The 16807-nt window shown below is 37.9% G+C and overlaps 1 protein-coding gene and 1 non-coding gene across 8 annotated transcripts in view; one reads left to right on the top strand and one right to left on the bottom strand.

The window, feature by feature from the left end:
- CPEB3 (cytoplasmic polyadenylation element binding protein 3) overlaps window positions 1–16807 on the top strand; it is a 188558-nt gene that overhangs the window by 2229 nt on the left and 169522 nt on the right. The window lies entirely within an intron of this gene.
- Window positions 13634–13740, bottom strand: LOC122232195. The gene has a single exon (XR_006209541.1). It is a non-coding gene; the product is annotated as a U6 spliceosomal RNA (small nuclear RNA).

Genomic DNA, 16807 nt, shown 5'->3' with positions numbered 1-16807 from the left:
ATGGTAAGCTCTTTATACTAAAAAAATTGAATTGTACACAATATGGGTGAATTTTATGGTATGTAAGTTATATCTCAATAAAGCTGTTAAAAAAGTAATTAGCTCCATATAAAATGTTCATAAGGACATCTCATGATTCTTTACTATAGAGTTTTAATTTTTAAATATATTTTAGTTAGTATGGGTAAAAATCATGATTGATAAAACTCATGAAATAAATTAATTCCTTGTATTTGAAATGGGTGACACGTATAGCCTAAATTTCAATTTGTCTGTCAACTTTGTTTTCCTCAGCTCTTGGATTTAAAAATAAGACTCAGAATAATTGGAATTACAATTTAGTCTCTGATCTTGAAGGAAAAAAGTCTTAATTACTTAGATCTGAGTCTCACCAGAGGGGGGAAAAAGTTGAAATATACTGCATTTTATATAGGGTTAGAGGCTTGTGGTAAATGATATTCAGGCAAGAGAGTTATGGAATCCTAGAGAATATGGAATATATTAATAATTTTGTAATGGGTTTAGAATAAGCTGAGTACAGAAGTGCTCTAAATATGTCTGGAAATTTAAAATAGTATATTACTTTAATGTTCTTCCATCACCCTTGTTTTGAACTGTCTGCCAAAAGGGGCTCTGGAGATATTATATGAGAAATAGTATAAAATAAACAAGTGCCCTCCAAGGAGAGTTGTCATTTGCTAAATTTGGTAATAAACTGCAGGCTGAGTCCACATTACAGGCCAAAGAGAGTTCTTCATTAATTCACTCTGCAGATGTTTACAGAGGACTTATGATGTGCCTAGGTACTCCAGTAGCCAATTAAACTACTGTTTTAAGAACATACAAACTCCCTAATGATGCTTATACTAAAAAAATAAAACAAGGTAATTACATATGAAATATTACATAATGATATGTGGCATCATATAATGAAGTACCAAATGAATAGCGTGGAAATACGAAGTGATTTAGAGGTTTAGAGGCATCTGTTAGGGGCTGGTGTATTAAAGAGAACTTTATGAAATAAGGGCAATTTAGGCTCTACCTTGTAGCAGTAGGAAGAATTGTAGGTGAATAAGTGAATTGTAGGTGTATGTAGATGAGGAGGTGGAGAAGGGTCTTGGGTCTGGATAAGGATGAAAAGATGTAGAGAGAGGAGTTAACCTCTGTTATTGTAGGTCTCTGTTGAGTGAGAGTGAAAAATACACTGTTGGCTAAGTAGGGAATAGATAAAAAGGCCTTGAATCTATTCTTTCAACAAATATTTATTGAACGTGCACTATTTATGTGACAGGCACGAATAAGATAGGCACTGGGGATACAATAATGAGCAAAAGCAAGCATATTGCTTACCTTTGTAGAGTTTATAGTGAGAGAGAATCACGTAATTTTTTTAAATTTGCAAATGTACATAGTGTTATGAGAGATTATAGCTAGGGAATTGACCTAGATAGGGAGGTCAGGAAAGTGTCTCTCAGGAAGTGTCCATTATGCTGAAACCTGAGGAAGAGCAAGAGTTAACTAGAGAAGAGGAGGAGGAATGAGCAATCCAGGCCAAAGAACAGCACATGCAAATACCCAGGGAAGGAAAGGCCTGTGATGAATGGGGGGCCCTGAAACAAAAAGGGAACTTGGGGCAGGATGAGACCAAAAAGGTGAATCAAGTGATAGAAAATGAAGAACTTTGTAGACTAATTTGAGGAATTTTGCCCTTATCCTAGAATCCTGCTGGGAGGAGTAGTTTAGACATAGGAAATCAACTCTATTCTTTAGGAATAGAGAATGGGAAGTTAACTTATGGTTCTTAAGCCTGCTGTGAGTCAGAGACTCACCCTGGAAATTCTGATGTGCCTTGTCATTGTGCCCAATTAGCTGTTTTGTTTTGTTTTGTTTTTTAACAAGTTCTGTAAGTGATTATTAGACCACTGGTATCTGAGGAAATACTGCAGTGGGTGGAGAGCCTACGTTTAAGTCTTAGCATTGCCACTCAGAAACTCAGCAACTGTGGGCAGGTTATTGAATCTCTTTAAGTCAAGTTTCCTCATCTCCAAGGGAAAGAGCTGTAGCATTTACTTCATTGGATTGCTGGGAGGATTAAATGAGAAAATTCATTTAAATTGTTCAGTACGGTGCTGGGCACATGGTAAGAGCTCTATTGGTGTTAGCTCTTAATCATTACTAAAAGTTCTTGAATAAAGGTGAGAATGATTTAGGGGGATTAATTTTGAAGTAGTATGCAGGATGAATTAGAAACAAAGACAAGTTAGATCTCAGTAACTTGGCCATGGTCTGGAACTATTTTCAAAAGTTTACTTTAACACAGCTATTAGTTCTTGAAGATCCTTGGATAGGCTAAGTAGTTCTTAAGTAGATAATGTCTCTAAAGGACTTTTATGGGGGGACTTTGGTCCCCAGAGTACATCTTACTGGCTTAGAATCTATAGGATTACTTTGAATTGGCTTAATTCTGGACAGAGGCTTCACTGGCCCTTGTAGTGGACAGCCTAAAACCTATTTATCTTTATTTGCTGCTTAGAGAATAGAATCCTAACAGCTTATATCCACTCTAATGCAGTAGATGTTTACAAAGAGTAAATAATTTTACATAATATCATCATGCACTAACTTGCCTTCTTCACTTCTTCATAAATATGGTGGCAGACCCATTACTTTTCATTATCTTTGCTTAAATTTCTCTTTGGGTTATGTGTCCCTGGGATATGCAATGGTGTGTCAAAGGTAGACAAAAATCACAGATAACTTGTCACATATTCCCTCTTGTATCCCTCTTGTGTCCCTGAAGTATCAGTTTTATGAGAAAATGTACATATAATGAATTTTCTTCCTTTTCAAACAAACATGGATGTCATAGAGCAGCAGTTCTCAAAATGTGGTCCAGCAGATCCCTAGGGCTACTTGAGGTCAAGATTATTTTCATAATAATACTAAAATATTATTTGCCCTTTCACTGCATTGGCATTTACTTTGATGGCACAAGCAATGATGGGTGAAACCGCTTGTGCCTTAACACCATTAAAGGCATTGGTACTAACCTGTACTAATGGTTATATATTTTTCACCACCATGCACATGCAGTAAAAACAAACCAAAGGTTCACTTAAGAATGCTCTTGATTAAGCAGTAAAAAATATTTGATTAAATCGTGACCCTTACATACACACATCTTTAATATTCTGTGTGATGAAATGGGAAATGTGCACACATCTGCATCCAAATATGATAGTTGTCTCAGAGAAATACAAATGATTGAGATGCAAACTGAACTGGCTGCTTATGACAGACTATTTTTACCTGAAAGACTGACAATAAAGAATTTAAACTTTTGTGCTATAAGGAATACTGTTAAGAAAATGAAAAAAAAAAAAAGAAAATGAAAAGACATCCCACAGAGTGGGGAAAAATTTTGGAAATCATGTGTCTGAAAAGGGACTTGTATCTAGAGTACATGAGATTTATTACAATTTAATAGTAGAAAGGCAAATAGCCCAATTAAAAAATGAACAAAAGAGCTGGATAGACATTTCTCCAAAGATATACAAATGGCCAGTAAACACATACAGAGATATTCACCAACCATTAGAGAGATACATTACCATTAACCAACATTAACCATTAGGGAGATACAGTTCAAAAAAAGGACAAATGTTGGTGAGAATGTGAAGAAATTGGAGTTCTAGTACACTGCCGTTGAGAAGGTAAAATGGTCCAGCCACTTTGGAAAACACTCTGGCAATTCCTCAAAAGGTAAAACCTAGTTTCCATATGACCCAGCAGTTCCACCCCCAGGTATATAACCAAGAGAAGTGAAAACATGCCTACATAAAATCTTGTACGTGAACATTCATAACAGCATTATTCATAATAGACAAAAAGTGGAGCAGCCCAATGCCCATCAATTGAGGAATGGATAGATGAAATGTGGTGTGTCCATGCAATGGAATATTGTTCAACAATGAGAAGGAATGAAGTACTGATACATGCTACAACATGGATGAACCTTGAAAACATTACACTAAGTGAAATAGTTCCAAATAGCACATGTTCTAGGATTCCATTTCATGAAATGTTAAGAGATAGAAGATAGATTATTGGTTACCTAGGACTATGGCAGATGGGGTCTTGGGCGTGGTGACATCTAAGGTGTGCAGGAGGTTCTTTCTGAGGTGATGAAGGTGTTCTAAAATTGATTGTAGTGAGGATTGCAACTCTGAATACACTAAAAGCCGCTGAATTGTATACTTTAATTGGATGAATTACATGTGTTTGAATTATATTTCCATAAAGCTGCTATTTAAAGTAACACCAGATCAGGGGCACCTGCTTGGCTCTGTTGGTAGAACATGCAACGCTTGATCTTGGGGTTGTGAATTCAAGTCCCATGTTGAGTGTAGAGATTACTTAAAAATAAAATCTTAAAAAAACATCAACAATGGCACTGGATACTAAATGTACTCTTGATCTTGGGGTTGTGAGTTCAAGTCCCATGTTGAGTGTGGAGATTGCTTAAAAATAAAATCTTAAAAAAAATAATAATGGCACTGGGTGTTATATGTAAGATGAATCACTAAATTCTACTCCTGAAATCAATATTACACAGCATGTGAACTTACTAGAATTTAAATAAAAACTTAAAAAAACAAAAACAAAAACAGAGTTTACTCATTTCTTACTGTTTTTTTTTAATGCTGTTTTTTAAAATGATTATTTTTGAGGGCTAGAGAGCACAAATGTGCACATAGGGGAGAGGCAGAGAGAGAGGGAGAGAGAGAATCCCAAGCAGGCTCCATGCAGTCAGGGCAGAGCCCTATGCAGAACTTGATCCTACAAACTGAGACCATGACCTAAGCTGAAATCAAGAGTCGGACCCTTAAGCAACTGAGCCACCCAGACGCCCCTCCTTATTATTGGTTTTAAGAGCTCTTTATACATTCTGGACAGAAGTCCTCTATGAGAGATGTGTTTTTATAAAGTTTATTCTTCCAACTCACATCTTTTTCACAGGAATATTTTTTGAAGAATAGGAATTTTTAATTTTGATGAAGAAAATATATCATTTTTTTCTGAAATAGATCATGCTTATAGCATCAGGATTAAGTATTTTTTAATTCAAATGTGAATATATTCTATAAAAGGGGAGTGTTCTTAGAACATTGAATTTGGTATCAAACAGATCTACTTAAATAGGAAGTAAGTAAATAGATACTCTGACCTTGAGTAAATTGTGAATGTCTAAGCTTGTTTCCTTGATATAAATCTTTGGTGTAATATCATGACTCTATGGAGTTTCTGGCAGGATTATAGTAGAAAATAAATGAAAAGGAGGAAAGAGTGTTGAACAAAACTAAATAAATAAATAATTAAAAAAATTATGAAATGACACCAGATAAAACATTAAAATCCATTATTAGTTGGCTGATTTAATAACATATGACACACCCATATAACATAATAATATATAGCTGAGCTATTGGAACAAATGAGGTATTTCTATACAGGCCATAAGGAAAAGTTGCCAAAGATTTAGTAACCATCAGTTAGGATTTTTTTGTTGTTGTTCCACAGAAATCAACTACATAATTCAGCCTTTTAGGGGACATTTGCTAATGTGTAGAGACATTTTTGATTGTTACATAAGGGGATTTTACTAGCATCTGATGGGACCAAGGATGCTGCTAAATGTACTGTAATGCACAGAACAGCCCCTCACAACAAAGAATTATGTAGCTCAAACTGCCAGTAGTGCTGGGGCGCCTGGCTGACTCAAGTCAGTGGAGCCTGCAACTCTTGATCTTGGTTTGTAAGTTCAAGCCCCATGTGGGGTGTAGCGTTTACTTAAAAAATAAAATCTTAAAAAAAAAAAAAAAAGTGGTGCTGAGGCTGAGATATTCTGAACTAACTTAACTGAAGGGAAATTCGTTGAAAAGATATGAGTTACTTAAGGCAAGACCAGGCTAGGAACAGTGAAGTAGGAGCTACACCAGAGAATATTGGTAGCAAAACATTCCATGTTTAAATGGGTACTGCACTGGAATGAATAAACTACAACTGTTTTTATTCTGCTCACAGTTCAGAATCTAAGGAGGGAGGATCTAATCAATGTTCCTTGCCACTTGGCTAAGGGCAGGCAGTATACTGTAAGTGAATGAAGGCAATTCCTCCAAAAGAAGTACATTCATTAGCAAATACTTAATGACCATATGTTTATGTTTCAGGTTTTATTTAGGTGCTGTGGATAGAGTAGAGCAAAAGAAATGAAAAGATCCTTGTGGAGTTTATATTATTAAGAGGCTAAATCAGGGCAAATCTTTAAGTAATAAGGTAGAATAGTTGCCAAACATCAAAACCAATAAATACTACCTATATATTAAGTGAAAAAAGCAGGTATTATCCCACTTATTTTTTTTTTAATTTAGGATGTATATGTAAGATTTCTAAAAGGATATATAGGAAATTGTTTTTTGTTTTTTTTTTAATATTACCTCTGGATAGTGAGACTGAATATGGGGAGAAGAGTCTACTTTTCATTTTATTACCTCATAATATTTTCCTTTTCACCATGAACATGTATTTTATAGTTAAGGTTTTATTTAATTAGATTAAAAAACAACAGAAGAAATCATTGCAGGTGAAGGATGATTAAAAGCTTTTAAAAAATCACAATATTGTGGTGCTCTGCTTATTATGGAAAAGCAGAAAGGAAGAAAGAACATCTGACTGGAAAGTGTGGCCTGTAATCATTTAACAAATATTTATTGAACACCTAGCTGCCTTAAATCTTTTTTGGAAAAGGTGGAATATAAATATCAAACATCAGCCATGTGTGAGGCACACTGTGAGGTGCCGTATCTGGCACAGGATTGAAATTTGAAAAAGATCTGACAGCCGCCCTCACTGGTGCTTGTTGGCATCTACTTATTGACCACCAAATATGTGGCATGTGCTGGACCCTTTTTATACACATCATTTCAAATCCTAACAGCAATCTTACCAGATAGGTATCTAGGTCTCCCATTTCACAGATGAGAACATTGAAAATTGGGAAGATGAAGTCATAGCAAATAATGGCATAGCTGACATTTGAATCCCAGTATATCTGACTTTACTGGAGAACAGTGTGTGAGTATGTGAATAGTTAAATAACAAGTAAAAAGGAAAGTAAAAAAGCAATCACATGACTACCCTTGGTTAATTTTTGAAGAATTTTACAGATAAGTATTCCAGGAGCTGAGAGAAGGAAAAAGAAGTTGCTCATATTTGGAGCAGTCTGGGCAGGTTTCCTAGTTGGAGGAGTGGTTTGAATTGGGTCTTGAAGGAGTATATAAATATGTGAAGAGAAAGGCAGCGTGTCAACTTTTACTGAATGCCTGCTCGAGGCTAGAAACATCTCATCTCAGCCCCATATCCCCATTTGAGAGATGAGGAAACAGAGGCCTCACCTTACCTCCACCCCCTGCCAGGGACAGGCAATTAATAGGCATTAATTTTTGGCAATCGGATAGGTGAAAAGAGAAATTTGTTGTTACAGCCAAACACGTCTATTTTTTTTTTTAATTTTTTTTTTCAACGTTTTTTATTTATTTTTGGGACAGAGAGAGACAGAGCATGAATGGGGGAGGGGCAGAGAGAGAGGGAGACACAGAATCGGAAACAGGCTCCAGGCTCCGAGCCATCGGCCCAGAGCCTGACGCGGGGCTCGAACTCACGGACCGCGAGATCGTGACCTGGCTGAAGTCGGAGGCTTAACCGACTGCGCCACCTAGGCGCCCCCAAACACCTCTATTTTATAGCTTCTGGCTTTTAGTCCTGGGTAAGATGAGTTAATGGTAGAAGAGAAAGTATACATAATAAACTAATAGACCAGGATATACCCTTTTGGGAGAATAGATATTCAGCATAAGTAGTTTTCCTCTACTTAGGGAGTTTTAGGCCTTTATGAAGGTTTTCTATCTAATTTGAGCTTCTACAGCTGAAATCTCAACTTGGTAAGTCTTAGGAGGGTCATCCATTCAATCATTTATTCAACATTTCTTGAGCTCCAACTATGTACCAGACACTGTAGGAGATATTGGGGATACAAAGATATGAATAATACATGGTTACACTGTTTTTATTTTATTTATTTTTATTTATTTTTTGAGAAAGAAAACAATGGGGGTGGGGAGAGGTACAGAGAATAGAGGGAGGCAGAGAATCCCAAGCAGGCTCTGCGCTGGCAGTGCAGAGCTCAAGGCGGGGCTTGAACCCATGAACCTAACCATGAGATCATGACCTGAGCTGAAATCAAGAGGCGGATGCTCAACCAATTGAGCCACCCAGGTGCCCGTATTACACTATTCTTGTCATCAGGCTGCTTACAATTTAATGGAAGAGACATGTAGTCATATATACAATATATGGAAATGTGAATCAGTATTTTTGTACATACTCTGAAAAACCTAGGAGTCCTCCTTGAGTCATTTTTCTCCTTTACCTCATCCTCCTACCCCTCAGTCAGTTACAAAATATGGTCCATTTATCTCCTAAATATTTCTCAAATACATTTATTTACATTCTTTCCACCTTCACCTCAGTCCTGTTGACTGTGTTCTCTTACCTTGTACTATTTAACAGCCTCAAATTGCCTCCCTGCATTCACTTTAACCCCTCTCCCCCTTCAACTGATTTGACAATTGGCCTTCTAGTCTGCTCTTTCTTCCTTTGACTCTCCAGTAGAGTGACTTTTTAAGAAATGTAGAACTAAAAAAAAAAAAAAAAAAAAAGGACTGATCATGTTATCTGCTTAAAATCTTTCTGTGGGTTGTTTATTTTTTTAATTATTTATTTTTTTTAACATTTAGTTATTTTTGAGACAGAGAGAGACAGAGCATGAACGGGGGAGGGTCAGAGAGAGGGAGACACAGAATCGGAAACAGGCTCCAGGCTCCGAGCTGTCAGCACAGAGCCTGATGCGGGGCCCGAACTCACAGACCGCGAGATCATGACCTGAGCCGAAGTCGGCCGCTTAACCGACTGAGCCACCCAGGTGCCCCATTCTGTGGGTTGTTTAAATCCTGGTGAGAAGGAGCCAATGGAAAGCATAAATTTAAATTTAGCAATTTTGGAGAAAAGGGGAATAATCTATAAATTGTACCTTCTAGAATCTAAGCTTCATGAGGGCAGGGACAGGGACCCTATCTGTGCAATGTATTTTCAAAATTTTTATAAATGTTTATTTATGTTTGAAGGAAAGAGACAGAGTGTGTGAGGGGGAGGGGCAGAGAGGGAGACAGAATGTGAAGCAGGCTGCAGGCTCCAGGCTCCAGGCTCCGAGCTGTCAGCACAGAGCCTGAAGCAGGGCTGGAACTCACAAGCCATGAGATCATGACCTGAGCCTAAATGGGAAGCTTAACTGACTGAACCACCCAGGTGCCCCTGTTTTGTTCAATATTACATCCCCAATGTCTGGCACAGAGCCTGGCCCATGGCATGTGTTCAGTAAATATTTATTCAAAAAAAGCAAGACACTTCTAAGGCTAGAATGAACCCTGTAATGTTTGGTTGGAATTGGAGGTATCGATACAAACTTATGATTTTATAGATATAAATAGATCTACACAGAGGTATGCATACATACACTTTCTAGCTCTATCTGCTGAGAGAACCTGAAGCAATGACACCCCAGAACCAGTGAATATATCTAGTGGTATCTCCAATAAAGGGAACCCAAGCTCTTTAGAGAAATTAGCTCTTTGCTAATTCTAAACTGGCTCAGGAAAAGTACATGAGCCTGGAAAATCTGCGGTGACTGAAAGTAGGGATGTGCTCAAAAAAAGATGGGAGCATGTCAAAAAGACCTAGGAATCAACTTGAAGGGATTCTAGTGGAATAGGGGACATTTTGAGTAACAAAATACTAATACTAATGAATCATAACTCATGGAATAAAATATGAATCCATGAGTCATTACTGATAAAAATAAATGACTAAATCAGGGGAGAAGGAAAAACTCTTCCTTAGAGTAGCATTCCAGAAAATGTAGAAGAGTTGATAAAGAGCACAGATTACCATTTGCAAACACCACAGAAATAATTGATACAGGCAAGAATCAAAAGACGAAAAAGACCAAAATAAAATCCTACTTGTAATGGCTTTATATTGCCCTTGCTTACTTACCAGTTTCCCTTACTTACCTAAGCTCTAGAATGCTGGCTGGCTACTGGCTTTCTTCCCTAGTTCCTTGAGTACAATGTGCTGCCTCCTCTTCAGAGCCTAAAGGTAGGAGGAACCTTGGTATTCTTTTTGAATGGAACACACTTCTTTTGAACTCTTTAAGGCTCAGCTTGTTTACTTACACAATATATTTTTTTTAATTTTGGAGAGGGAGAGAGAGGGCACGAGCTGGGAAGAGGGGCAGAGGGAGAGAGAGAGAGAATCTTATTCAGACTCCACACTTAGCGAGGAGCCCAAGGTGGGGCTTGATGTAGTGCTCAATCCCATAACCCTGGGATCATGACCTGAGCCGAAGTCAAGAGTTGGATGATCAACCGACTAAGCTACCCCTCAGCTTGCTTACTTTAGAAAACATTTTGACCCCCAATCCATGTCCTGACATCATATGGTTTCATAACATCTGGTACTTTTTCATGGCATTTTTATCACAGCTTCTATGAAATTATTTATCATGATATTGACAAAAGCCTACTCACTGGAAATTAATGTTTATAAGAGATGGAGGGATTGTGTCTTCTTGCCTAAAGTTATTTACCTAAAGCCTTACAGTGACTATTTGAGGAATTAATACAAGTTATGAAGTGGAACATTCCCATATCCCCTGTAACAACTTGGATGAAATTGGACACAGGAGACATTTTAGGTTTGAGGAGATGAACATGGGGACCAGAATTGGTGGCAGTGACAGGAAAGGATAGAGGAGTCTTATCACAGAAGGAGCCATATGACTTGATAGAAGGAAGAGTAAAAACTGATGCAAATTTAATCACCAACTGCATAAAGGTACACAGTTGAAATGGCACTTGAGTCACTTTTCCAGCAGTATGTTTTAAAAGTATGTTCCTAAATACTTGAACATGAAGTCTGTTTATTTAAATTTTTTTTTCTATGTTTATTGAGAGAGAGAGAGAGAGGGAGGGGCAGAGAGAAAGAGGGAGACACAGGCTCTGAAGCAGGCTCTGAGCTGTCAGCACAGTGCCTGAGATGGGGCTCAAGCTCATAGACCCTGAGATCCTGACCTAACCTGAAGTCAGACGCTCAACTGCTCAACTGACTGAGCCACCCAGTTGCCCCAAATTCTGTTTATTTTTAATAAAAATGTTGTGTGCCCATGGTAAAATACTATATTACATAATAAAAGTATTTTAGTGAAAATACTAATTAGCATGCTAATTAGTATATTTGACATACTAAATTTTACTAGAGTATTTTAATTAAAATACTGTATACCCATGTTAAATTAATACTATGCACCACGACAAACATTAAACAGTGAACCGACTACATGAGAATACCTGAATGTCCCTCTGTAGTGGATGTTGTGATGCTACAACCGAGATCGTCTCTTCATAGGGAAGGTGCTTATCACATAGCTGATGGGAATATTGGCTCCTGGTGATGTGAAGCTTTGCTTTGTTTTGTTCTTACTGGGCATTGCTTTAGGATGCAGGGAACTGCCTCACTCTAGGTTATGCTCCTGGGAGCCCACAGCCAGTGATAAGATACAAAGACTTAGCTTCCTTGCCTCATTTGAGGACAAGTCTGAGGGCTGTCTCAGCTCCAGAGCTCATCACAAGATGGACTGAGTACTCAGTTGTAACCACTTTGGGGGTCAGTGTATCTCTCTGACTCTTCCTGCCTTCCTTATTTCGTTGCACGTATATTTGTCAGTTGTGTCCTATCCTCAATAAATCATTTGCATGCAAAACTTGGTCTCAGAATCTGTCTCCAAGGAACTCAACTATTGACACTGTCTCATCTGGCTACCCCCTAAAGGTTGCCATCATTGGAACCTCTTTACGTATGTGTCTGGATCATTCCCCACCCCTGGTTTCTAAAAAAAGTCTCGAGAAATATACAGAAAGAGTACCCAAAGTATAGGTACAGCTTGATGAATTTTCAAAATTTAGCAATATTTTTATTAGAGAAAGAACAAGGAAATGATTTTGGATAGTGTGAGAACCACTTACATTTACAACTTCCTCGTGATGGGAATTTTGAGAGAGAGGGGTGTGTTGCCAAGGGAAGTTGGAAGTTTCTCAGATTTTTAAAAGAGCAGTTATCTTTTGGTTGACTGCAGTGCACTCTGAAATGAGAGGAACATTCTAAGTCTACTTTATAATACATTTAGGTGAAAAGGGGAAAATAATGAATATGAGGAATCAGAGGAGAAACTGTGAATCATTTTACTAGGAAGAGAGTGGTAAAGATGATCTTCCTGAAAGTCAAATATCTATAAATCAAAAATGTCAAAATATTGCTAAAAATTTGAGTAACTAAGATTTTCCTATGAATCAAACTTAATACTATTTATAGCTCAACCTAAGTTCTTCATACAACTCTTTTGATTTTAAAGTAAAATTTCAAGAATCCATCCATGATTTTGTTCATCAGTGATAAACATAGCTTTCACTGAGGGTGTTAAGTTCACTTTCTATCTTTACCACCACCACCCTCTTTGCTTGCCTGGATGATACAATAGCTGGCCTCCTAATCAACTATTTCTTGGTTTCCACTCTTTTTTTTTTTTAACTTCTAAAAAAAATTTTAATTTATTTTTGAGATAGAGACAGACAAAGCATGAACAGGGGAGGGTCAGAGAGAGAGGGAGACAGAATCGGAAGCAGGCTCCAGGCTCTGAGCTGTCAGCACAGAGCCCGACGCAGGGCTCGAACTCACGGACCGTGGGATCATGACCTGAGCCGAAGTCGACGCTTAACCAACTGAGCCACCCAGGTGCCCCTTGGTTTCTACTCTTATCCCAAATGCAATCTGTTCTCTACAGAGAACCACAGTGGTCTTTTTAAAAGCTTAAAGCAGATCATGTTACTGCCTTACTTAAAACTGTCCAGGGATTTCCCATCACACTTAGAAAAAAATCAAAAGTCATAACTTAGTCTAAAAGACCCTACATGATCTGGCTCCTGCCTACCTTTCAGATCCCATCTAGTACCACTTTCCTCGTTGTTTACTTGCCCTCTAGCTACAGTAGATAGCTGTTCCTCTAAAACAGGTCAGAAAACTAAGGCAGGGGCCAAATTTTGCCAGAGGCCTATTTTTATACTGCCAGAGGACTAAGCATGATTTTTACATTTCTAAAGGATTGTAAAACAACTGTAACAACTGGAACAAAACCAGTTATATTCAGGAGAACTTCTGTGATTTACAAAGCCTAAAATATTGACCATGTGGCTCTTTTACAGAAAAAGTTTGGCAATCTCTGCTCTAGTCTTATTCCTCCTCCATCAGGATCTGTTCATTAGCTGTTCCCTTTCCATCCTATGCCACCAGTCTTTGCCTGGATGGGTCCTTTTAAATTAAGGAGCAAGTTCAATTCATGGAGACCTTTAATGAGAGAATCAGATTCTCTCAATCACATCACCTTTTTCTTTCTTTTTTTTTTTTTAATATGGAACGCTTCACGAATTTGTGTGTCATCCTTGCGCAGGGGCTATGCTAATCTTCTCTGTATCGTTCCATTTTTAGTATATGTGCTGGCAAAGCGAGCAGACGTCACCTTTTTTCTTTATAGCACTTACATTTATCTGATACTTTCTTATTTATTTTTATTTTTCCAACAACCATTCCTTCCTTCCCCTATGCAGGAAGATCTTTTCTTGTATACAGCTTTTGAGCCTTCTTGATCTTGTATTTAGATGGAAGAGAGCAATTGTGAATGCTGGGAGCCTACTACATAATAGGTGCTCAATAAATGTGTTGAATGGATGAATTTGCAAATTATTTCTGTAAGTGAAATTTAGGACTTTTTTTTTTTCCTTTGTCCTCTCTTTTGTAGGGAGTACCTGCAGTGCAAACAGCAACTAAGAGCCACTTTATTTTATTTATTTTTTATTTTTTTAAATTAATTAATTAATTTTTTTAATGTTTTATTTATTTTTGAGACAGGAAGAGACAGAGCATGAACCGGGGAGGGTCAGAGAGAGGGAGACACAGAATCTGAAACAAGAGCCACTTTAAAATGGAGAGGCAGGGGCACCTGGCTGGCTAAGTGGGAAGAACATGCAACTCTTTGATCTTGGGTCATGAGTTTGAGCCCCACACCCCATGTTGGGTGTAGAGATTACTTAAATAAATAAACTTAATAAAAGGAGAGACAAAACAATGTCTTTCCTTTAAGAGATTAACTCTTTTCCTCCTCTGCTCTCCCTAGGAGAGGCCATTGCTGGAAGGGTGTGGGATGTTTCAAAGGGATGTCCCAAGGACTTCTTATTTAACAAAGAAAAAGGGCGCCTAGGTGTCTCAGTCGGTTAAGCATCCAACTCTTGATTTCAGCTTAGGTCATGATCTCATGGTTTGTGGGATTGAACCCCACATTGGGTTTTGTGCTGACAGCACGGAGCCTGCTTGGGATTCTCCCTCTCTCTCTCGGCCCCTCCCCTGCTCTCACTCTTTGGGCCCCTCCCCCACGCTCACTCCTTCTTTAAATAAATAAATAAATAAATAGATAGATAGATAGATAGATAGATAAATAAAGTAGAACTTTTCTTCCTTTCATCTGTTTCTTTTAAGAGAGGAATTTTTCAGAATAACAAGACTAATTGAGGTCTCATTCTCTAAGATACTCTCAGGCTTTTGGGTGAAGATGGGTTTAACATTAAAGGAGATGGTTTAACATTAAGCTGAGCCAGGCCTGGGCTCAAAAGAAAAGCCAAGAATGCTCTAATAGGGCTTGTTCTAGGTGATCATATGGAGGAGAAGGATAACTCCAGGTGCTGGATTCTTCTGGAGTTTCTTTAAGATTGTCTGATCACATGTTTTCAGTTTTGGTTTGGAAAATACACAGTCACTAAAGGAAGAAGCAATGGGAGGCAGAAGCCTGATTGTAAAGAAGAAAAGGTGGGCACTGTAAGTCCTCTGGGTGTGGCAAGAGGTAAGGGATAAGAGTTAAACTTTAGAGCTTGAGTTTTAGAATCAAAATAGACCTGGGCTTATTCACTGACTGGATATGTCACCTTGGGCAAATTATTTAGCATTTCTAAGCCCTGGTTTTTTTATCTGAAAAATGAGTATAATGATAGCTTCTGTCTTTTTAGAGTTATTATGAGGATTAACTGATAAGGCATATAAAATGCTTAGCTAGATGCCTACATAGACTAAGTGATCAGTTAGTATGAACATCATCATCATTGTCATCACCAAATGATGAAGAAATTCTCTCAATCCACTAATTTTGAAACTAATAAAGAATAAAATCTGTATCCTGTAGCAATTTAAGGATATGTCTCACTGTACTCGGCTTCCATGGTAGAGAACACAGGATATAGAAAGAGGTGGGCTATGAAATGTCTGGATAACAAGATCAGTGTTGCTACAAGAAGCATGGGCTTAACATAGGTCATTTGACTCTCAATATTAAGTGGAAAGGAGACAAATCTGTACTTGAATGTAGATATTCCAGGTAAACCTGTCTGCCTGTCAGTATTAGCTTTGGATTTCATACATTGACCTTTACTACTTTACAGTTTATTAAAAATGCCCTCATACACACTAATATAATTCTGACTTAGGTAGGGCAGCCATTGTTATTATCGCTATTTAATTCTAGAGGAAACAAAGACTAAGAAATTGAGAACATAGGTTTTAGAATCAGATTGTGCGGTTTGAATCCTGGCTTCTTCATTTCCCAATGGTATAACCTAGGGTAAGTTACTTGGACTTCTCAGAGTCTCAGTATCTTCACCTGTGAAATGGGGATAATGAAGGTACATAATCTCTTAGGGTTTTGTGCAGTTTCTCATCATGTAAACAAAGTACATGGGAAGGCAAATAGGTGTGCCTACTATTTGTTTTTGTTATCTCCCAGGGCCAGGCACCTAACAAGTGGTAATTCTGGTATCTAAATTTAGATAATTGGATTTCATATCCAATGTCCTTTCCATACACGACCTCCCATAATATTAATAATGTTGATTCCCTGCCACTGTGATGATGTACAATCCATTAACATTAGGGCAGATGGTCCAATTTGTTTTTTCAGAAGTGATGGGAGATCCATCTATAGTATCCCTCTTGGTACAGTTGGCACACTTATCTGATTCTCAGTTTCCTCAGTGAGAGAACAGTTATGGCCTTAGGACAGAGCTACACCAAAAAGCTCTAGATTTTGGTTCAGCTGTTTGCAGCAAAGCGCTGAAGATACTAGTCTGACCACATGAGAAGTCAGAGAGCCTGTATTAACTGAACCAAAGGGAGACTTGTAGTGTAGTTGAAAAAGCATGCACCTAGTGAGTTGGAAGACTTGAATTCTAATCTTAGATCCACTACTTATTAACTATATCTTGAAACGTCTTTGAGCCTGAGTTTCCACATCTCTATTTTGTATTTTTTCTAGCTTTATGTAGGTACAATGGACATCTACATGTTTAAAGTGGGGATTCCAACAGTTATCCTTGGGGCTGTCACCTGGTCATACAGTCCCTTTATGGAAATTAGGAAAAGGTGCCTCTTCTTCCAAGCAGATGCAGCTTTACATTAAGGTTCATGAGCTGAGTGAGCAGAACATATACTAGATTTCATTCTCCACTAGCCTTCTGGTGCATTGCACAATGAGGGACCT

The sequence above is a fragment of the Panthera tigris genome, chromosome D2 (genome assembly GCF_018350195.1).
Source record: "Panthera tigris isolate Pti1 chromosome D2, P.tigris_Pti1_mat1.1, whole genome shotgun sequence".
Taxonomy (NCBI): Eukaryota; Metazoa; Chordata; class Mammalia; order Carnivora; family Felidae; genus Panthera; species Panthera tigris.
Note: the sequence above shows the minus strand (reverse complement) of the source record. Positions and strands in the feature narration are given on the sequence as shown.